We start from the raw sequence: 17,595 nt of genomic DNA, 5'->3' as shown, positions 1-17,595 counted from the left end.
CTCCAGGGGGTGCTCAGCGGAGGCCATGCCCAGCCAGAGTGGCCCTTCCCCGGCCTCATATGCGGCAGAGTGCGGGGTGAGCAAAATGGGTTAAAATGGGTTAAAATGTGAAAAAAAAAAAAAAAAAAAAAAAAACACCAAAATGAGCAAAATGAAATAATCCCCCATCATCAGTGCACTGTTTGACCCCAGAAAAGCACTCCCCTGGGGCCTGGAGGTGATCTGACCATCAGAGTATAGCACCATATGCCCCTGAGGGACTTAGAGTAAAAACCGAAATAGTACACTATTCCCGAAAAGACTCTGTCGTTTTTCGGCAATAGTACACTATACCCATCGACTCTGTCGTTTTTCCGGGCCGTAGTACGAAGTTGTGAGCAAAAGGGGTGAAAATGGGTTAAAATGTGAAAAAACACCAAAATGAGCAAAATGAAATAATCCCCCATCATCAGTGCACTGTTTGACCCCAGAAAAGCACTCCCCTGGGAACTGGAGGTGATCTGACCATCATAGTATAGCACCCTATGCCCCTGAGGGACTTAGAGTAAAAACCGAAATAGTACACTATACTCGAAAAATTTCAAAGTGTGGTTAAGAGTACCAAGGGCACGGGCTTCCAGGCGGCTGCCCCTAAGGGGTTTAGCCCGCGAGGGGGTGCTTAAGGGTGGGTCCCCGGGTTCGGAGGGAGAGCCTGGTCCCCGGTGGTCATCCCCGGAGTCCCGGAGCCCAGGACCCGGGGAAGAGTGTGCCCGGGTCGGGGCTGAGTCTGGTGGAGTGGGGGGGTGGCTCTGGAGGGCCTCCGGGGGTTCCAGGGGTTCCAGGGGGTGCTCAGTGGAGGCCATGCCCAGCCAGAGTGTCCCTTCCCCGGGGTGAGTCTGGGGAGAGTGGGGGGTGGCTCTGGGGGTGCTCCGGGGGCTCCAGGGGGTGCTCGGCGGAGGCCATGCCCAGCCAGAGTGGCCCTTCCCCGGGCAGAGTCTGGGGAGAGTGGGGGGTGGCTCTGGAGGTGCTCCCGGGGCTCCAGGGGTTCCAGGGGGTGCTCAGTGGAGGCCATGCCCAGCCAGAGTGTCCCTTCCCCGGGGTGAGTCTGGGGAGAGTGGGGGGTGGCTCTGGGGGTGCTCCGGGGACTCCAGGGGGTGCTCGGCGGAGGCCATGCCCAGCCAGAGTGTCCCTTCCCCGGGGTGAGTCTGGAGGAGTGGGGGGTGGCTCTGGAGGTGCTCCGGGGGCTCCAGGGGGTGCTTGGTGGAGACCATGCCCAGCCAGAGTGGCCCTTCCCCGGGGTGAGTCTGGGGAGAGTGGGGGGTGGCTCTGGAGGTGCTCCGGGGGCTCCAGGGGGTGCTCAGCGGAGGCCATGCCCAGCCAGAGTGGCCCTTCCCCGAGCAGAATCTGGGGAGAGTGGGGGGTGGCTCTGGAGGTGCTCCGGGGGCTCCAGGGGGTGCTCAGTGGAGGCCATGCCCAGCCAGAGTGGCCCTTCCCCGGGGTGAGTCTGGAGGAGTGGGGGGTGGCTCTGGAGGAGCTCCAGGGGTTCCAGGGGGTGCTCGGCGGAGGCCATGCCCAGCCAGAGTGGCCCTTCCCCGGGCATAGTCTGGGGAGAGTGGGGGGTGGCTCTGGAGGTGCTCCGGGGGCTCCAGGGGGTGCTCAGTGGAGGCCATGCCCAGCCAGAGTGGCCCTTCCCCGGGCAGAGTCTGGAGGAGTGGGGGGTGGCTCTGGAGGTGCTCCGGGGGCTCCAGGGGTTCCAGGGGGTGCTCAGTGGGGGCCATGCCCAGCCAGAGTGGCCCTTCCCCGGGCAAAGTCTGGTCGTGTGCGGGGTGGATGATCCCTGCTCCGCCTCACGCGAGTTCGAGACCGGCTGGGTGCCCTTTTATCCATGAGGCACTGCACTGCCTCCGGCAGCCGAGTTCGGGTCCCGGTGAGGGCTCCAGGCTCCAGAGGCTCCAACCCGGAGCCTCCGACCCGCAGAAGGTCCTCCCTGGCCGGGCAAAGTCTGGCCGTGTGCGGGGTGGATGATCCCTGCTCCGCCTCACGCGAGTTCGAGACCGGCTGGGTCCCCTTTTATCCATGAGGCACTGCACTGCCTCCGGCAGCCGAGTTCGGGGCCCGGTGAGGGCTCCAGGCTCCAGGGGCTCCGACCCGGAGCCTCCGACCCGCAGAAGGTGCTCCCTGGCCGGGCAAAGTCTGGCCGTGTGCGGGGTGGATGATCCCTGCTCCGCCTCACGCGAGTTCGAGACCGGCTGGGTGCCCTTTTATCCATGAGGCACTGCACTGCCTCCGGCAGCCGAGTTCGGGGCCCGGTGAGGGCTCCAGGCTCCAGGGGCTCCGACCCGGAGCCTCCGACCCGCAGAAGGTGCTCCCTGGCCGGGCAAAGTCTGGCCGTGTGCGGGGTGGATGATCCCTGCTCCACCTCACGCGAGTTCGAGACCGGCTGGGTGCCCTTTTATCCAAGAATCAACTGGAGTGTGGAGCTTCTACGGGCCTCCAGGGGCACTGCCGACCCAGAGCTGTGCCCCGGCTTCAGTTCTCTGTATCTCAGGAAGTTTTTTATTTATACATTTATTTCATCCATAATCTCTGGCGCCTAAAGGGTTAAACGCTTCCTTGCCGTTTGTCTGCTCCGGAAGTGGACAAAAATTCTCGGAGACGTTTTGAGTGGAAGGGCTGGATATTTCAAATCTCCCGCCAAAAGCCCTGACTGGAGAAGAGGGGGAGGGAAGGTGAAGTATCTGTTCCTAAACCCAACCCCCTTGGGAGGTAGCCCATTCCACGTAAACCCTTGTGCAAAATAGGCCACCTTTGGAATTTGAGTGGCCCCTTTGTGGAGTACAGTACATGTGACTAGTTGTTTTGTTTTTTTTTGGGGGGGGGGGTCAAACGCAACACCGACTTTCAAACCCATCCTCGACAAGTAAAGTCTTCGCATGAGGGCGTGCTTCTGCCCGGTTTCGAGCCGGGGACCTTTTGCGTGTGAGGCAAACGTGATAACCGCTACACTACAGAAGCGATAGTGTAGCGCAGGTACGTTGGTGGGACAAGTCCTCAGCGTCAGTGCAACGCTTTCGTGCTGGGTAAAACGCACTTTCTCTCCCCGTCTGGGAATCGAACCCAGGTCTTCCGCGTGACAAGCGGAGATACTGTCCACTATACTAACGAGGACATATGGGGCTGCAGGGGGGCCCCTTTTTTTTTTTTTTTTTTTTTGGGGCGTGTGTGTCGGTGTCTTTTTCCCCCGATCTCTGTGATGAAAAGTTTGAAGGACTACGCCGACAATTCCTCCGCTCCTCCCTCTTTTCTAGGAATAAACCATCGAGTTTGGAATGAACCGTGTTAAAGATTGAAGCAAACATAAAAGGAGGCTTTGTTTCTGCCCGGTTTCGAGCCGAGGACCTTTCGCGCGTTAGGCGAACGTGATCACCGCTACACTACAGAAACGACGTGCGAGCCTGTCGTGTCCCTTTTGCCGCGCGACCGCCGATGCAAATGAGCGCGTGAACAGAAGTACACTGCCCGTGATGAAGCCCCGTGTGCCCTCAAGTACTGGACGCCGTGTGGCGCTGCAACGTGGCACTCTTGTTTCTCTTCAGAGCGTATAAATCTTTCGCCTTTTACTAAAGATTTCCGTGGAGAGGGACAACAAGAGATCTTTCCAATTTTTTGATGCCCTGCTTCAATGCGGGGCTTTTCTACCTATGTCTAAAGCAAGCAAGCGGTCATCCTCCAAGAGCAAAGGTTGTGTCTTGTCGGCCTTTAAACATGCCCTTGCGTACCCTCCGTTTGGCATCCCGTGTTCAAGAACTTTAAAAGTAAAAAAGAGTGCTTAGAACGCACAGACTTGCGTGTGTATCGCTGCCGTTTAACCTGGGGCTCAATCGTCGGGTGGAAGCTGGTCCATGCAAATGGCCGGAAGGACCGTGCTGCCACATTGCCTCTTCCAGGGCCTGGGCCTTGGCTCGGAGCGGAGCAACTCATACTTACCTGGCAGGGGCGACACCATGATCAGGAAGGTGGTTCACCCAGGGCGAGGCTCGTTCATTGCACAAACAGGATGTGCTGACCCCTGTGAATTCCCCAAATGTGGGAATCTCAACTGCATAATTTCTGGTAGTGGGGGACTGCGTTCGCGCTCTCCCCTCTTGTTTTTTGTCAGAGGAAAAAAAAAAAAACCCAAAGGGTCGTTTCCATGTACGCCGCTCGCGCTCCGGCCCCTCCGCCGGGCGCTTTGCGCGGGCGCCGCTTTGGACCGTTGACGGGAGGGTCAGCGTGGGGAGAGCTCACTGCTCCCCGAACCCATTGTGGGCATCGCTTCTCGGCCTTTTGGCTAAGATCAAGTGTAGTATCTGTTCTTATCAGTTTAATATCTGATACGTCCCCTACCCGGGGACCGTATATTAAATTGATTTTTGGACCAGGGAGATGGAATTTGGGGCTTGCTCCGTCCACTCCACGCATCGGCTCGGTATTGCAGTACCTCCGAGAACGGTGCACCTCCTCTCTCAGGTTAAAAAAAGTCATTCAGTTTGTTTTCGCCGTCACGTTACATGCAAATGTGCCATCATACCCTCATGTTAAACGCTTCCTTGCCGTTTGTCTGCTCCGGAAGTGGACAAAAATTCTCGGAGACGTTTTGAGTGGAAGGGCTGGATATTTCAAATCTCCCGCCAAAAGCCCTGACTGGAGAAGAGGGGGAGGGAAGGTGAAGTATCTGTTCCTAAACCCAACCCCCTTGGGAGGTAGCCCATTCCACGTAAACCCTTGTGCAAAATAGGCCACCTTTGGAATTTGAGTGGCCCCTTTGTGGAGTACAGTACATGTGACTAGTTGTTTTTTTTTTTTTTGGGGGGGGGGTCAAACGCAACACCGACTTTCAAACCCATCCTCGACAAGTAAAGTCTTCGCATGAGGGCGTGCTTCTGCCCGGTTTCGAGCCGGGGACCTTTTGCGTGTGAGGCAAACGTGATAACCGCTACACTACAGAAGCGATAGTGTAGCGCAGGTACGTTGGTGGGACAAGTCCTCAGCGTCAGTGCAACGCTTTCGTGCTGGGTAAAACGCACTTTCTCTCCCCGTCTGGGAATCGAACCCAGGTCTTCCGCGTGACAAGCGGAGATACTGTCCACTATACTAACGAGGACATATGGGGCTGCAGGGGGGCCCCTTTTTTTTTTTTTTTTTTTTGGGGCGTGTGTGTCGGTGTCTTTTTCCCCCGATCTCTGTGATGAAAAGTTTGAAGGACTACGCCGACAATTCCTCCGCTCCTCCCTCTTTTCTAGGAATAAACCATCGAGTTTGGAATGAACCGTGTTAAAGATTGAAGCAAACATAAAAGGAGGCTTTGTTTCTGCCCGGTTTCGAGCCGAGGACCTTTCGCGCGTTAGGCGAACGTGATAACCGCTACACTACAGAAACGACGTGCGAGCCTGTCGCGTCCCTTTTGCCGCGCGACCGCCGATGCAAATGAGCGCGTGAACAGAAGTACACTGCCCGTGATGAAGCCCCGTGTGCCCTCAAGTACTGGACGCCGTGTGGCGCTGCAACGTGGCACTCTTGTTTCTCTTCAGAGCGTATAAATCTTTCGCCTTTTACTAAAGATTTCCGTGGAGAGGGACAACAAGAGATCTTTCCAATTTTTTGATGCCCTGCTTCAATGCGGGGCTTTTCTACCTATGTCTAAGGCAAGCAAGCGGTCATCCTCCAAGAGCAAAGGTTGTGTCTTGTCGGCCTTTAAACATGCCCTTGCGTACCCTCCGTTTGGCATCCCGTGTTCAAGAACTTTAAAAGTAAAAAAGAGTGCTTAGAACGCACAGACTTGCGTGTGTATCGCTGCCGTTTAACCTGGGGCTCAATCGTCGGGTGGAAGCTGGTCCATGCAAATGGCCGGAAGGACCGTGCTGCCACATTGCCTCTTCCAGGGCCTGGGCCTTGGCTCGGAGCGGAGCAACTCATACTTACCTGGCAGGGGCGACACCATGATCAGGAAGGTGGTTCACCCAGGGCGAGGCTCGTCCATTGCACAAACAGGATGTGCTGACCCCTGTGAATTCCCCAAATGTGGGAATCTCAACTGCATAATTTCTGGTAGTGGGGGACTGCGTTCGCGCTCTCCCCTCTTGTTTTTTGTCAGAGGAAAAAAAAAAAAACCCAAAGGGTCGTTTCCATGTACGCCGCTCGCGCTCCGGCCCCTCCGCCGGGCGCTTTGCGCGGGCGCCGCTTTGGACCGTTGACGGGAGGGTCAGCGTGGGGAGAGCTCACTGCTCCCCGAACCCATTGTGGGCATCGCTTCTCGGCCTTTTGGCTAAGATCAAGTGTAGTATCTGTTCTTATCAGTTTAATATCTGATACGTCCCCTACCCGGGGACCGTATATTAAATTGATTTTTGGACCAGGGAGATGGAATTTGGGGCTTGCTCCGTCCACTCCACGCATCGGCTCGGTATTGCAGTACCTCCGAGAACGGTGCACCTCCTCTCTCAGGTTAAAAAAAGTCATTCAGTTTGTTTTCGCCGTCACGTTACATGCAAATGTGCCATCATACCCTCATGTTAAACGCTTCCTTGCCGTTTGTCTGCTCCGGAAGTGGACAAAAATTCTCGGAGACGTTTTGAGTGGAAGGGCTGGATATTTCAAATCTCCCGCCAAAAGCCCTGACTGGAGAAGAGGGGGAGGGAAGGTGAAGTATCTGTTCCTAAACCCAACCCCCTTGGGAGGTAGCCCATTCCACGTAAACCCTTGTGCAAAATAGGCCACCTTTGGAATTTGAGTGGCCCCTTTGTGGAGTACAGTACATGTGACTAGTTGTTTTTTTTTTTTTTGGGGGGGGTCAAACGCAACACCGACTTTCAAACCCATCCTCGACAAGTAAAGTCTTCGCATGAGGGCGTGCTTCTGCCCGGTTTCGAGCCGGGGACCTTTTGCGTGTGAGGCAAACGTGATAACCGCTACACTACAGAAGCGATAGTGTAGCGCAGGTAAGTTGGTGGGACAAGTCCTCAGCGTCAGTGCAACGCTTTCGTGCTGGGTAAAACGCACTTTCTCTCCCCGTCTGGGAATCGAACCCAGGTCTTCCGCGTGACAAGCGGAGATACTGTCCACTATACTAACGAGGACATATGGGGCTGCAGGGGGGCCCCTTTTTTTTTTTTTTTTTTTTTGGGGCGTGTGTGTCGGTGTCTTTTTCCCCCGATCTCTGTGATGAAAAGTTTGAAGGACTACGCCGACAATTCCTCCGCTCCTCCCTCTTTTCTAGGAATAAACCATCGAGTTTGGAATGAACCGTGTTAAAGATTGAAGCAAACATAAAAGGAGGCTTTGTTTCTGCCCGGTTTCGAGCCGAGGACCTTTCGCGCGTTAGGCGAACGTGATAACCGCTACACTACAGAAACGACGTGCGAGCCTGTCGCGTCCCTTTTGCCGCGCGACCGCCGATGCAAATGAGCGCGTGAACAGAAGTACACTGCCCGTGATGAAGCCCCGTGTGCCCTCAAGTACTGGACGCCGTGTGGCGCTGCAACGTGGCACTCTTGTTTCTCTTCAGAGCGTATAAATCTTTCGCCTTTTACTAAAGATTTCCGTGGAGAGGGACAACAAGAGATCTTTCCAATTTTTTGATGCCCTGCTTCAATGCGGGGCTTTTCTACCTATGTCTAAAGCAAGCAAGCGGTCATCCTCCAAGAGCAAAGGTTGTGTCTTGTCGGCCTTTAAACATGCCCTTGCGTACCCTCCGTTTGGCATCCCGTGTTCAAGAACTTTAAAAGTAAAAAAGAGTGCTTAGAACGCACAGACTTGCGTGTGTATCGCTGCCGTTTAACCTGGGGCTCAATCGTCGGGTGGAAGCTGGTCCATGCAAATGGCCGGAAGGACCGTGCTGCCACATTGCCTCTTCCAGGGCCTGGGCCTTGGCTCGGAGCGGAGCAACTCATACTTACCTGGCAGGGGCGACACCATGATCAGGAAGGTGGTTCACCCAGGGCGAGGCTCGTCCATTGCACAAACAGGATGTGCTGACCCCTGTGAATTCCCCAAATGTGGGAATCTCAACTGCATAATTTCTGGTAGTGGGGGACTGCGTTCGCGCTCTCCCCTCTTGTTTTTTGTCAGAGGAAAAAAAAAAAAACCCAAAGGGTCGTTTCCATGTACGCCGCTCGCGCTCCGGCCCCTCCGCCGGGCGCTTTGCGCGGGCGCCGCTTTGGACCGTTGACGGGAGGGTCAGCGTGGGGAGAGCTCACTGCTCCCCGAACCCATTGTGGGCATCGCTTCTCGGCCTTTTGGCTAAGATCAAGTGTAGTATCTGTTCTTATCAGTTTAATATCTGATACGTCCCCTACCCGGGGACCGTATATTAAATTGATTTTTGGACCAGGGAGATGGAATTTGGGGCTTGCTCCGTCCACTCCACGCATCGGCTCGGTATTGCAGTACCTCCGAGAACGGTGCACCTCCTCTCTCAGGTTAAAAAAAGTCATTCAGTTTGTTTTCGCCGTCACGTTACATGCAAATGTGCCATCATACCCTCATGTTAAACGCTTCCTTGCCGTTTGTCTGCTCCGGAAGTGGACAAATATTCTCGGAGACGTTTTGAGTGGAAGGGCTGGATATTACAAATCTCCCGCCAAAAGCCCTGACTGGAGAAGAGGGGGAGGGAAGGTGAAGTATCTGTTCCTAAACCCAACCCCCTTGGGAGGTAGCCCATTCCACGTAAACCCTTGTGCAAAATAGGCCACCTTTGGAATTTGAGTGGCCCCTTTGTGGAGTACAGTACATGTGACTAGTTGTTTTTTTTTTTTTTGGGGGGGGTCAAACGCAACACCGACTTTCAAACCCATCCTCGACAAGTAAAGTCTTCGCATGAGGGCGTGCTTCTGCCCGGTTTCGAGCCGGGGACCTTTTGCGTGTGAGGCAAACGTGATAACCGCTACACTACAGAAGCGATAGTGTAGCGCAGGTACGTTGGTGGGACAAGTCCTCAGCGTCAGTGCAACGCTTTCGTGCTGGGTAAAACGCACTTTCTCTCCCCGTCTGGGAATCGAACCCAGGTCTTCCGCGTGACAAGCGGAGATACTGTCCACTATACTAACGAGGACATATGGGGCTGCAGGGGGGCCCCTTTTTTTTTTTTTTTTTTTTGGGGCGTGTGTGTCGGTGTCTTTTTCCCCCGATCTCTGTGATGAAAAGTTTGAAGGACTACGCCGACAATTCCTCCGCTCCTCCCTCTTTTCTAGGAATAAACCATCGAGTTTGGAATGAACCGTGTTAAAGATTGAAGCAAACATAAAAGGAGGCTTTGTTTCTGCCCGGTTTCGAGCCGAGGACCTTTCGCGCGTTAGGCGAACGTGATAACCGCTACACTACAGAAACGACGTGCGAGCCTGTCGCGTCCCTTTTGCCGCGCGACCGCCGATGCAAATGAGCGCGTGAACAGAAGTACACTGCCCGTGATGAAGCCCCGTGTGCCCTCAAGTACTGGACGCCGTGTGGCGCTGCAACGTGGCACTCTTGTTTCTCTTCAGAGCGTATAAATCTTTCGCCTTTTACTAAAGATTTCCGTGGAGAGGGACAACAAGAGATCTTTCCAATTTTTTGATGCCCTGCTTCAATGCGGGGCTTTTCTACCTATGTCTAAAGCAAGCAAGCGGTCATCCTCCAAGAGCAAAGGTTGTGTCTTGTCGGCCTTTAAACATGCCCTTGCGTACCCTCCGTTTGGCATCCCGTGTTCAAGAACTTTAAAAGTAAAAAAGAGTGCTTAGAACGCACAGACTTGCGTGTGTATCGCTGCCGTTTAACCTGGGGCTCAATCGTCGGGTGGAAGCTGGTCCATGCAAATGGCCGGAAGGACCGTGCTGCCACATTGCCTCTTCCAGGGCCTGGGCCTTGGCTCGGAGCGGAGCAACTCATACTTACCTGGCAGGGGCGACACTATGATCAGGAAGGTGGTTCACCCAGGGCGAGGCTCGTCCATTGCACAAACAGGATGTGCTGACCCCTGTGAATTCCCCAAATGTGGGAATCTCAACTGCATAATTTCTGGTAGTGGGGGACTGCGTTCGCGCTCTCCCCTCTTGTTTTTTGTCAGAGGAAAAAAAAAAAAACCCAAAGGGTCGTTTCCATGTACGCCGCTCGCGCTCCGGCCCCTCCGCCGGGCGCTTTGCGCGGGCGCCGCTTTGGACCGTTGACGGGAGGGTCAGCGTGGGGAGAGCTCACTGCTCCCCGAACCCATTGTGGGCATCGCTTCTCGGCCTTTTGGCTAAGATCAAGTGTAGTATCTGTTCTTATCAGTTTAATATCTGATACGTCCCCTACCCGGGGACCGTATATTAAATTGATTTTTGGACCAGGGAGATGGAATTTGGGGCTTGCTCCGTCCACTCCACGCATCGGCTCGGTATTGCAGTACCTCCGAGAACGGTGCACCTCCTCTCTCAGGTTAAAAAAAGTCATTCAGTTTGTTTTCGCCGTCACGTTACATGCAAATGTGCCATCATACCCTCATGTTAAACGCTTCCTTGCCGTTTGTCTGCTCCGGAAGTGGACAAATATTCTCGGAGACGTTTTGAGTGGAAGGGCTGGATATTACAAATCTCCCGCCAAAAGCCCTGACTGGAGAAGAGGGGGAGGGAAGGTGAAGTATCTGTTCCTAAACCCAACCCCCTTGGGAGGTAGCCCATTCCACGTAAACCCTTGTGCAAAATAGGCCACCTTTGGAATTTGAGTGGCCCCTTTGTGGAGTACAGTACATGTGACTAGTTGTTTTGTTTTTTTTTGGGGGGGGTCAAACGCAACACCGACTTTCAAACCCATCCTCGACAAGTAAAGTCTTCGCATGAGGGCGTGCTTCTGCCCGGTTTCGAGCCGGGGACCTTTTGCGTGTGAGGCAAACGTGATAACCGCTACACTACAGAAGCGATAGTGTAGCGCAGGTACGTTGGTGGGACAAGTCCTCAGCGTCAGTGCAACGCTTTCGTGCTGGGTAAAACGCACTTTCTCTCCCCGTCTGGGAATCGAACCCAGGTCTTCCGCGTGACAAGCGGAGATACTGTCCACTATACTAACGAGGACATATGGGGCTGCAGGGGGGCCCCTTTTTTTTTTTTTTTTTTTTGGGGCGTGTGTGTCGGTGTCTTTTTCCCCCGATCTCTGTGATGAAAAGTTTGAAGGACTACGCCGACAATTCCTCCGCTCCTCCCTCTTTTCTAGGAATAAACCATCGAGTTTGGAATGAACCGTGTTAAAGATTGAAGCAAACATAAAAGGAGGCTTTGTTTCTGCCCGGTTTCGAGCCGAGGACCTTTCGCGCGTTAGGCGAACGTGATAACCGCTACACTACAGAAACGACGTGCGAGCCTGTCGCGTCCCTTTTGCCGCGCGACCGCCGATGCAAATGAGCGCGTGAACAGAAGTACACTGCCCGTGATGAAGCCCCGTGTGCCCTCAAGTACTGGACGCCGTGTGGCGCTGCAACGTGGCACTCTTGTTTCTCTTCAGAGCGTATAAATCTTTCGCCTTTTACTAAAGATTTCCGTGGAGAGGGACAACAAGAGATCTTTCCAATTTTTTGATGCCCTGCTTCAATGCGGGGCTTTTCTACCTATGTCTAAAGCAAGCAAGCGGTCATCCTCCAAGAGCAAAGGTTGTGTCTTGTCGGCCTTTAAACATGCCCTTGCGTACCCTCCGTTTGGCATCCCGTGTTCAAGAACTTTAAAAGTAAAAAAGAGTGCTTAGAACGCACAGACTTGCGTGTGTATCGCTGCCGTTTAACCTGGGGCTCAATCGTCGGGTGGAAGCTGGTCCATGCAAATGGCCGGAAGGACCGTGCTGCCACATTGCCTCTTCCAGGGCCTGGGCCTTGGCTCGGAGCGGAGCAACTCATACTTACCTGGCAGGGGCGACACCATGATCAGGAAGGTGGTTCACCCAGGGCGAGGCTCGTCCATTGCACAAACAGGATGTGCTGACCCCTGTGAATTCCCCAAATGTGGGAATCTCAACTGCATAATTTCTGGTAGTGGGGGACTGCGTTCGCGCTCTCCCCTCTTGTTTTTTGTCAGAGGAAAAAAAAAAAAACCCAAAGGGTCGTTTCCATGTACGCCGCTCGCGCTCCGGCCCCTCCGCCGGGCGCTTTGCGCGGGCGCCGCTTTGGACCGTTGACGGGAGGGTCAGCGTGGGGAGAGCTCACTGCTCCCCGAACCCATTGTGGGCATCGCTTCTCGGCCTTTTGGCTAAGATCAAGTGTAGTATCTGTTCTTATCAGTTTAATATCTGATACGTCCCCTACCCGGGGACCGTATATTAAATTGATTTTTGGACCAGGGAGATGGAATTTGGGGCTTGCTCCGTCCACTCCACGCATCGGCTCGGTATTGCAGTACCTCCGAGAACGGTGCACCTCCTCTCTCAGGTTAAAAAAAGTCATTCAGTTTGTTTTCGCCGTCACGTTACATGCAAATGTGCCATCATACCCTCATGTTAAACGCTTCCTTGCCGTTTGTCTGCTCCGGAAGTGGACAAAAATTCTCGGAGACGTTTTGAGTGGAAGGGCTGGATATTTCAAATCTCCCGCCAAAAGCCCTGACTGGAGAAGAGGGGGAGGGAAGGTGAAGTATCTGTTCCTAAACCCAACCCCCTTGGGAGGTAGCCCATTCCACGTAAACCCTTGTGCAAAATAGGCCACCTTTGGAATTTGAGTGGCCCCTTTGTGGAGTACAGTACATGTGACTAGTTGTTTTTTTTTTTTTTGGGGGGGGGGTCAAACGCAACACCGACTTTCAAACCCATCCTCGACAAGTAAAGTCTTCGCATGAGGGCGTGCTTCTGCCCGGTTTCGAGCCGGGGACCTTTTGCGTGTGAGGCAAACGTGATAACCGCTACACTACAGAAGCGATAGTGTAGCGCAGGTACGTTGGTGGGACAAGTCCTCAGCGTCAGTGCAAAGCTTTCATGCTGGGTAAAACGCACTTTCTCTCCCCGTCTGGGAATCGAACCCAGGTCTTCCGCGTGACAAGCGGAGATACTGTCCACTATACTAACGAGGACATATGGGGCTGCAGGGGGGCCCCTTTTTTTTTTTTTTTTTTTTGGGGCGTGTGTGTCGGTGTCTTTTTCCCCCGATCTCTGTGATGAAAAGTTTGAAGGACTACGCCGACAATTCCTCCGCTCCTCCCTCTTTTCTAGGAATAAACCATCGAGTTTGGAATGAACCGTGTTAAAGATTGAAGCAAACATAAAAGGAGGCTTTGTTTCTGCCCGGTTTCGAGCCGAGGACCTTTCGCGCGTTAGGCGAACGTGATAACCGCTACACTACAGAAACGACGTGCGAGCCTGTCGCGTCCCTTTTGCCGCGCGACCGCCGATGCAAATGAGCGCGTGAACAGAAGTACACTGCCCGTGATGAAGCCCCGTGTGCCCTCAAGTACTGGACGCCGTGTGGCGCTGCAACGTGGCACTCTTGTTTCTCTTCAGAGCGTATAAATCTTTCGCCTTTTACTAAAGATTTCCGTGGAGAGGGACAACAAGAGATCTTTCCAATTTTTTGATGCCCTGCTTGAATGCGGGGCTTTTCTACCTATGTCTAAAGCAAGCAAGCGGTCATCCTCCAAGAGCAAAGGTTGTGTCTTGTCGGCCTTTAAACATGCCCTTGCGTACCCTCCGTTTGGCATCCCGTGTTCAAGAACTTTAAAAGTAAAAAAGAGTGCTTAGAACGCACAGACTTGCGTGTGTATCGCTGCCGTTTAACCTGGGGCTCAATCGTCGGGTGGAAGCTGGTCCATGCAAATGGCCGGAAGGACCATGCTGCCACATTGCCTCTTCCAGGGCCTGGGCCTTGGCTCGGAGCGGAGCAACTCATACTTACCTGGCAGGGGCGACACCATGATCAGGAAGGTGGTTCACCCAGGGCGAGGCTCGTCCATTGCACAAACAGGATGTGCTGACCCCTGTGAATTCCCCAAATGTGGGAATCTCAACTGCATAATTTCTGGTAGTGGGGGACTGCGTTCGCGCTCTCCCCTCTTGTTTTTTGTCAGAGGAAAAAAAAAAAAACCCAAAGGGTCGTTTCCATGTACGCCGCTCGCGCTCCGGCCCCTCCGCCGGGCGCTTTGCGCGGGCGCCGCTTTGGACCGTTGACGGGAGGGTCAGCGTGGGGAGAGCTCACTGCTCCCCGAACCCATTGTGGGCATCGCTTCTCGGCCTTTTGGCTAAGATCAAGTGTAGTATCTGTTCTTATCAGTTTAATATCTGATACGTCCCCTACCCGGGGACCGTATATTAAATTGATTTTTGGACCAGGGAGATGGAATTTGGGGCTTGCTCCGTCCACTCCACGCATCGGCTCGGTATTGCAGTACCTCCGAGAACGGTGCACCTCCTCTCTCAGGTTAAAAAAAGTCATTCAGTTTGTTTTCGCCGTCACGTTACATGCAAATGTGCCATCATACCCTCATGTTAAACGCTTCCTTGCCGTTTGTCTGCTCCGGAAGTGGACAAAAATTCTCGGAGACGTTTTGAGTGGAAGGGCTGGATATTTCAAATCTCCCGCCAAAAGCCCTGACTGGAGAAGAGGGGGAGGGAAGGTGAAGTATCTGTTCCTAAACCCAACCCCCTTGGGAGGTAGCCCATTCCACGTAAACCCTTGTGCAAAATAGGCCACCTTTGGAATTTGAGTGGCCCCTTTGTGGAGTACAGTACATGTGACTAGTTGTTTTTTTTTTTTTTGGGGGGGGGGTCAAACGCAACACCGACTTTCAAACCCATCCTCGACAAGTAAAGTCTTCGCATGAGGGCGTGCTTCTGCCCGGTTTCGAGCCGGGGACCTTTTGCGTGTGAGGCAAACGTGATAACCGCTACACTACAGAAGCGATAGTGTAGCGCAGGTACGTTGGTGGGACAAGTCCTCAGCGTCAGTGCAAAGCTTTCATGCTGGGTAAAACGCACTTTCTCTCCCCGTCTGGGAATCGAACCCAGGTCTTCCGCGTGACAAGCGGAGATACTGTCCACTATACTAACGAGGACATATGGGGCTGCAGGGGGGCCCCTTTTTTTTTTTTTTTTTTTTGGGGCGTGTGTGTCGGTGTCTTTTTCCCCCGATCTCTGTGATGAAAAGTTTGAAGGACTACGCCGACAATTCCTCCGCTCCTCCCTCTTTTCTAGGAATAAACCATCGAGTTTGGAATGAACCGTGTTAAAGATTGAAGCAAACATAAAAGGAGGCTTTGTTTCTGCCCGGTTTCGAGCCGAGGACCTTTCGCGCGTTAGGCGAACGTGATAACCGCTACACTACAGAAACGACGTGCGAGCCTGTCGCGTCCCTTTTGCCGCGCGACCGCCGATGCAAATGAGCGCGTGAACAGAAGTACACTGCCCGTGATGAAGCCCCGTGTGCCCTCAAGTACTGGACGCCGTGTGGCGCTGCAACGTGGCACTCTTGTTTCTCTTCAGAGCGTATAAATCTTTCGCCTTTTACTAAAGATTTCCGTGGAGAGGGACAACAAGAGATCTTTCCAATTTTTTGATGCCCTGCTTGAATGCGGGGCTTTTCTACCTATGTCTAAAGCAAGCAAGCGGTCATCCTCCAAGAGCAAAGGTTGTGTCTTGTCGGCCTTTAAACATGCCCTTGCGTACCCTCCGTTTGGCATCCCGTGTTCAAGAACTTTAAAAGTAAAAAAGAGTGCTTAGAACGCACAGACTTGCGTGTGTATCGCTGCCGTTTAACCTGGGGCTCAATCGTCGGGTGGAAGCTGGTCCATGCAAATGGCCGGAAGGACCATGCTGCCACATTGCCTCTTCCAGGGCCTGGGCCTTGGCTCGGAGCGGAGCAACTCATACTTACCTGGCAGGGGCGACACCATGATCAGGAAGGTGGTTCACCCAGGGCGAGGCTCGTCCATTGCACAAACAGGATGTGCTGACCCCTGTGAATTCCCCAAATGTGGGAATCTCAACTGCATAATTTCTGGTAGTGGGGGACTGCGTTCGCGCTCTCCCCTCTTGTTTTTTGTCAGAGGAAAAAAAAAAAAACCCAAAGGGTCGTTTCCATGTACGCCGCTCGCGCTCCGGCCCCTCCGCCGGGCGCTTTGCGCGGGCGCCGCTTTGGACCGTTGACGGGAGGGTCAGCGTGGGGAGAGCTCACTGCTCCCCGAACCCATTGTGGGCATCGCTTCTCGGCCTTTTGGCTAAGATCAAGTGTAGTATCTGTTCTTATCAGTTTAATATCTGATACGTCCCCTACCCGGGGACCGTATATTAAATTGATTTTTGGACCAGGGAGATGGAATTTGGGGCTTGCTCCGTCCACTCCACGCATCGGCTCGGTATTGCAGTACCTCCGAGAACGGTGCACCTCCTCTCTCAGGTTAAAAAAAGTCATTCAGTTTGTTTTCGCCGTCACGTTACATGCAAATGTGCCATCATACCCTCATGTTAAACGCTTCCTTGCCGTTTGTCTGCTCCGGAAGTGGACAAAAATTCTCGGAGACGTTTTGAGTGGAAGGGCTGGATATTTCAAATCTCCCGCCAAAAGCCCTGACTGGAGAAGAGGGGGAGGGAAGGTGAAGTATCTGTTCCTAAACCCAACCCCCTTGGGAGGTAGCCCATTCCACGTAAACCCTTGTGCAAAATAGGCCACCTTTGGAATTTGAGTGGCCCCTTTGTGGAGTACAGTACATGTGACTAGTTGTTTTTTTTTTTTTTGGGGGGGGGGTCAAACGCAACACCGACTTTCAAACCCATCCTCGACAAGTAAAGTCTTCGCATGAGGGCGTGCTTCTGCCCGGTTTCGAGCCGGGGACCTTTTGCGTGTGAGGCAAACGTGATAACCGCTACACTACAGAAGCGATAGTGTAGCGCAGGTACGTTGGTGGGACAAGTCCTCAGCGTCAGTGCAAAGCTTTCATGCTGGGTAAAACGCACTTTCTCTCCCCGTCTGGGAATCGAACCCAGGTCTTCCGCGTGACAAGCGGAGATACTGTCCACTATACTAACGAGGACATATGGGGCTGCAGGGGGGCCCCTTTTTTTTTTTTTTTTTTTTGGGGCGTGTGTGTCGGTGTCTTTTTCCCCCGATCTCTGTGATGAAAAGTTTGAAGGACTACGCCGACAATTCCTCCGCTCCTCCCTCTTTTCTAGGAATAAACCATCGAGTTTGGAATGAACCGTGTTAAAGATTGAAGCAAACATAAAAGGAGGCTTTGTTTCTGCCCGGTTTCGAGCCGAGGACCTTTCGCGCGTTAGGCGAACGTGATAACCGCTACACTACAGAAACGACGTGCGAGCCTGTCGCGTCCCTTTTGCCGCGCGACCGCCGATGCAAATGAGCGCGTGAACAGAAGTACACTGCCCGTGATGAAGCCCCGTGTGCCCTCAAGTACTGGACGCCGTGTGGCGCTGCAACGTGGCACTCTTGTTTCTCTTCAGAGCGTATAAATCTTTCGCCTTTTACTAAAGATTTCCGTGGAGAGGGACAACAAGAGATCTTTCCAATTTTTTGATGCCCTGCTTGAATGCGGGGCTTTTCTACCTATGTCTAAAGCAAGCAAGCGGTCATCCTCCAAGAGCAAAGGTTGTGTCTTGTCGGCCTTTAAACATGCCCTTGCGTACCCTCCGTTTGGCATCCCGTGTTCA

General features: G+C 53.5%; 46 non-coding genes across 46 annotated transcripts; 22 read left to right on the top strand and 24 right to left on the bottom strand.

The window, feature by feature from the left end:
• Window positions 1–2,921: 2,921 nt before the first annotated feature.
• trnav-cac (transfer RNA valine (anticodon CAC)) lies at window positions 2,922–2,994 on the bottom strand. Its single transcript has one exon. It is a non-coding gene; the product is annotated as a tRNA-Val (tRNA).
• An 81-nt stretch (window positions 2,995–3,075) lies between these two features.
• Window positions 3,076–3,147, bottom strand: trnad-guc (transfer RNA aspartic acid (anticodon GUC)). Its single transcript has one exon. It is a non-coding gene; the product is annotated as a tRNA-Asp (tRNA).
• Window positions 3,148–3,350: 203 nt separating this feature from the next.
• trnav-aac (transfer RNA valine (anticodon AAC)) lies at window positions 3,351–3,423 on the bottom strand. The gene has a single exon. It is a non-coding gene; the product is annotated as a tRNA-Val (tRNA).
• Window positions 3,424–3,557: 134 nt separating this feature from the next.
• LOC140349805 (U5 spliceosomal RNA) lies at window positions 3,558–3,671 on the top strand. The gene has a single exon (XR_011924722.1). It is a non-coding gene; the product is annotated as a U5 spliceosomal RNA (small nuclear RNA).
• Window positions 3,672–3,958: 287 nt separating this feature from the next.
• Window positions 3,959–4,124, top strand: LOC140349648 (U1 spliceosomal RNA). The gene has a single exon (XR_011924572.1). It is a non-coding gene; the product is annotated as a U1 spliceosomal RNA (small nuclear RNA).
• A 165-nt stretch (window positions 4,125–4,289) lies between these two features.
• Window positions 4,290–4,481, top strand: LOC140349727 (U2 spliceosomal RNA). The gene has a single exon (XR_011924647.1). It is a non-coding gene; the product is annotated as a U2 spliceosomal RNA (small nuclear RNA).
• A 415-nt stretch (window positions 4,482–4,896) lies between these two features.
• On the bottom strand, window positions 4,897–4,969 carry trnav-cac (transfer RNA valine (anticodon CAC)). The gene has a single exon. It is a non-coding gene; the product is annotated as a tRNA-Val (tRNA).
• An 81-nt stretch (window positions 4,970–5,050) lies between these two features.
• trnad-guc (transfer RNA aspartic acid (anticodon GUC)) lies at window positions 5,051–5,122 on the bottom strand. The gene has a single exon. It is a non-coding gene; the product is annotated as a tRNA-Asp (tRNA).
• A 202-nt stretch (window positions 5,123–5,324) lies between these two features.
• Window positions 5,325–5,397, bottom strand: trnav-aac (transfer RNA valine (anticodon AAC)). Its single transcript has one exon. It is a non-coding gene; the product is annotated as a tRNA-Val (tRNA).
• A 134-nt stretch (window positions 5,398–5,531) lies between these two features.
• LOC140349804 (U5 spliceosomal RNA) lies at window positions 5,532–5,645 on the top strand. Its single transcript, XR_011924721.1, has one exon. It is a non-coding gene; the product is annotated as a U5 spliceosomal RNA (small nuclear RNA).
• Window positions 5,646–5,932: 287 nt separating this feature from the next.
• LOC140349640 (U1 spliceosomal RNA) lies at window positions 5,933–6,098 on the top strand. The gene has a single exon (XR_011924565.1). It is a non-coding gene; the product is annotated as a U1 spliceosomal RNA (small nuclear RNA).
• Window positions 6,099–6,263: 165 nt separating this feature from the next.
• LOC140349726 (U2 spliceosomal RNA) lies at window positions 6,264–6,455 on the top strand. The gene has a single exon (XR_011924646.1). It is a non-coding gene; the product is annotated as a U2 spliceosomal RNA (small nuclear RNA).
• Window positions 6,456–6,868: 413 nt separating this feature from the next.
• On the bottom strand, window positions 6,869–6,941 carry trnav-cac (transfer RNA valine (anticodon CAC)). The gene has a single exon. It is a non-coding gene; the product is annotated as a tRNA-Val (tRNA).
• Window positions 6,942–7,022: 81 nt separating this feature from the next.
• trnad-guc (transfer RNA aspartic acid (anticodon GUC)) lies at window positions 7,023–7,094 on the bottom strand. The gene has a single exon. It is a non-coding gene; the product is annotated as a tRNA-Asp (tRNA).
• A 203-nt stretch (window positions 7,095–7,297) lies between these two features.
• Window positions 7,298–7,370, bottom strand: trnav-aac (transfer RNA valine (anticodon AAC)). Its single transcript has one exon. It is a non-coding gene; the product is annotated as a tRNA-Val (tRNA).
• Window positions 7,371–7,504: 134 nt separating this feature from the next.
• On the top strand, window positions 7,505–7,618 carry LOC140349803 (U5 spliceosomal RNA). The gene has a single exon (XR_011924720.1). It is a non-coding gene; the product is annotated as a U5 spliceosomal RNA (small nuclear RNA).
• Window positions 7,619–7,905: 287 nt separating this feature from the next.
• On the top strand, window positions 7,906–8,071 carry LOC140349638 (U1 spliceosomal RNA). The gene has a single exon (XR_011924563.1). It is a non-coding gene; the product is annotated as a U1 spliceosomal RNA (small nuclear RNA).
• Window positions 8,072–8,236: 165 nt separating this feature from the next.
• Window positions 8,237–8,428, top strand: LOC140349725 (U2 spliceosomal RNA). Its single transcript, XR_011924645.1, has one exon. It is a non-coding gene; the product is annotated as a U2 spliceosomal RNA (small nuclear RNA).
• A 413-nt stretch (window positions 8,429–8,841) lies between these two features.
• Window positions 8,842–8,914, bottom strand: trnav-cac (transfer RNA valine (anticodon CAC)). The gene has a single exon. It is a non-coding gene; the product is annotated as a tRNA-Val (tRNA).
• Window positions 8,915–8,995: 81 nt separating this feature from the next.
• Window positions 8,996–9,067, bottom strand: trnad-guc (transfer RNA aspartic acid (anticodon GUC)). Its single transcript has one exon. It is a non-coding gene; the product is annotated as a tRNA-Asp (tRNA).
• Window positions 9,068–9,269: 202 nt separating this feature from the next.
• On the bottom strand, window positions 9,270–9,342 carry trnav-aac (transfer RNA valine (anticodon AAC)). The gene has a single exon. It is a non-coding gene; the product is annotated as a tRNA-Val (tRNA).
• A 134-nt stretch (window positions 9,343–9,476) lies between these two features.
• Window positions 9,477–9,590, top strand: LOC140349802 (U5 spliceosomal RNA). The gene has a single exon (XR_011924719.1). It is a non-coding gene; the product is annotated as a U5 spliceosomal RNA (small nuclear RNA).
• Window positions 9,591–9,877: 287 nt separating this feature from the next.
• Window positions 9,878–10,043, top strand: LOC140349649 (U1 spliceosomal RNA). The gene has a single exon (XR_011924573.1). It is a non-coding gene; the product is annotated as a U1 spliceosomal RNA (small nuclear RNA).
• Window positions 10,044–10,208: 165 nt separating this feature from the next.
• Window positions 10,209–10,400, top strand: LOC140349724 (U2 spliceosomal RNA). Its single transcript, XR_011924644.1, has one exon. It is a non-coding gene; the product is annotated as a U2 spliceosomal RNA (small nuclear RNA).
• Window positions 10,401–10,813: 413 nt separating this feature from the next.
• Window positions 10,814–10,886, bottom strand: trnav-cac (transfer RNA valine (anticodon CAC)). The gene has a single exon. It is a non-coding gene; the product is annotated as a tRNA-Val (tRNA).
• Window positions 10,887–10,967: 81 nt separating this feature from the next.
• trnad-guc (transfer RNA aspartic acid (anticodon GUC)) lies at window positions 10,968–11,039 on the bottom strand. The gene has a single exon. It is a non-coding gene; the product is annotated as a tRNA-Asp (tRNA).
• Window positions 11,040–11,241: 202 nt separating this feature from the next.
• Window positions 11,242–11,314, bottom strand: trnav-aac (transfer RNA valine (anticodon AAC)). The gene has a single exon. It is a non-coding gene; the product is annotated as a tRNA-Val (tRNA).
• Window positions 11,315–11,448: 134 nt separating this feature from the next.
• LOC140349800 (U5 spliceosomal RNA) lies at window positions 11,449–11,562 on the top strand. Its single transcript, XR_011924717.1, has one exon. It is a non-coding gene; the product is annotated as a U5 spliceosomal RNA (small nuclear RNA).
• A 287-nt stretch (window positions 11,563–11,849) lies between these two features.
• Window positions 11,850–12,015, top strand: LOC140349637 (U1 spliceosomal RNA). The gene has a single exon (XR_011924562.1). It is a non-coding gene; the product is annotated as a U1 spliceosomal RNA (small nuclear RNA).
• Window positions 12,016–12,180: 165 nt separating this feature from the next.
• LOC140349723 (U2 spliceosomal RNA) lies at window positions 12,181–12,372 on the top strand. The gene has a single exon (XR_011924643.1). It is a non-coding gene; the product is annotated as a U2 spliceosomal RNA (small nuclear RNA).
• Window positions 12,373–12,787: 415 nt separating this feature from the next.
• On the bottom strand, window positions 12,788–12,860 carry trnav-cac (transfer RNA valine (anticodon CAC)). Its single transcript has one exon. It is a non-coding gene; the product is annotated as a tRNA-Val (tRNA).
• Window positions 12,861–12,941: 81 nt separating this feature from the next.
• trnad-guc (transfer RNA aspartic acid (anticodon GUC)) lies at window positions 12,942–13,013 on the bottom strand. Its single transcript has one exon. It is a non-coding gene; the product is annotated as a tRNA-Asp (tRNA).
• A 202-nt stretch (window positions 13,014–13,215) lies between these two features.
• On the bottom strand, window positions 13,216–13,288 carry trnav-aac (transfer RNA valine (anticodon AAC)). The gene has a single exon. It is a non-coding gene; the product is annotated as a tRNA-Val (tRNA).
• A 134-nt stretch (window positions 13,289–13,422) lies between these two features.
• LOC140349811 (U5 spliceosomal RNA) lies at window positions 13,423–13,536 on the top strand. Its single transcript, XR_011924728.1, has one exon. It is a non-coding gene; the product is annotated as a U5 spliceosomal RNA (small nuclear RNA).
• Window positions 13,537–13,823: 287 nt separating this feature from the next.
• On the top strand, window positions 13,824–13,989 carry LOC140349636 (U1 spliceosomal RNA). The gene has a single exon (XR_011924561.1). It is a non-coding gene; the product is annotated as a U1 spliceosomal RNA (small nuclear RNA).
• Window positions 13,990–14,154: 165 nt separating this feature from the next.
• LOC140349722 (U2 spliceosomal RNA) lies at window positions 14,155–14,346 on the top strand. Its single transcript, XR_011924642.1, has one exon. It is a non-coding gene; the product is annotated as a U2 spliceosomal RNA (small nuclear RNA).
• Window positions 14,347–14,761: 415 nt separating this feature from the next.
• On the bottom strand, window positions 14,762–14,834 carry trnav-cac (transfer RNA valine (anticodon CAC)). The gene has a single exon. It is a non-coding gene; the product is annotated as a tRNA-Val (tRNA).
• An 81-nt stretch (window positions 14,835–14,915) lies between these two features.
• On the bottom strand, window positions 14,916–14,987 carry trnad-guc (transfer RNA aspartic acid (anticodon GUC)). The gene has a single exon. It is a non-coding gene; the product is annotated as a tRNA-Asp (tRNA).
• Window positions 14,988–15,189: 202 nt separating this feature from the next.
• Window positions 15,190–15,262, bottom strand: trnav-aac (transfer RNA valine (anticodon AAC)). The gene has a single exon. It is a non-coding gene; the product is annotated as a tRNA-Val (tRNA).
• A 134-nt stretch (window positions 15,263–15,396) lies between these two features.
• LOC140349810 (U5 spliceosomal RNA) lies at window positions 15,397–15,510 on the top strand. The gene has a single exon (XR_011924727.1). It is a non-coding gene; the product is annotated as a U5 spliceosomal RNA (small nuclear RNA).
• A 287-nt stretch (window positions 15,511–15,797) lies between these two features.
• LOC140349635 (U1 spliceosomal RNA) lies at window positions 15,798–15,963 on the top strand. Its single transcript, XR_011924560.1, has one exon. It is a non-coding gene; the product is annotated as a U1 spliceosomal RNA (small nuclear RNA).
• A 165-nt stretch (window positions 15,964–16,128) lies between these two features.
• LOC140349720 (U2 spliceosomal RNA) lies at window positions 16,129–16,320 on the top strand. The gene has a single exon (XR_011924640.1). It is a non-coding gene; the product is annotated as a U2 spliceosomal RNA (small nuclear RNA).
• A 415-nt stretch (window positions 16,321–16,735) lies between these two features.
• trnav-cac (transfer RNA valine (anticodon CAC)) lies at window positions 16,736–16,808 on the bottom strand. Its single transcript has one exon. It is a non-coding gene; the product is annotated as a tRNA-Val (tRNA).
• An 81-nt stretch (window positions 16,809–16,889) lies between these two features.
• trnad-guc (transfer RNA aspartic acid (anticodon GUC)) lies at window positions 16,890–16,961 on the bottom strand. The gene has a single exon. It is a non-coding gene; the product is annotated as a tRNA-Asp (tRNA).
• A 202-nt stretch (window positions 16,962–17,163) lies between these two features.
• Window positions 17,164–17,236, bottom strand: trnav-aac (transfer RNA valine (anticodon AAC)). Its single transcript has one exon. It is a non-coding gene; the product is annotated as a tRNA-Val (tRNA).
• A 134-nt stretch (window positions 17,237–17,370) lies between these two features.
• On the top strand, window positions 17,371–17,484 carry LOC140349809 (U5 spliceosomal RNA). Its single transcript, XR_011924726.1, has one exon. It is a non-coding gene; the product is annotated as a U5 spliceosomal RNA (small nuclear RNA).
• Window positions 17,485–17,595: the final 111 nt, after the last annotated feature.

Source organism: Eucyclogobius newberryi, unplaced genomic scaffold (genome assembly GCF_026437365.1).
Source record: "Eucyclogobius newberryi isolate DKJ021-1_F unplaced genomic scaffold, fEucNew1.0.hap1 SCAF_7, whole genome shotgun sequence".
In the NCBI taxonomy this organism is placed as follows: Eukaryota; Metazoa; Chordata; class Actinopteri; order Gobiiformes; family Gobiidae; genus Eucyclogobius; species Eucyclogobius newberryi.
This window is presented reverse-complemented; position numbering and strand designations above follow the sequence as displayed.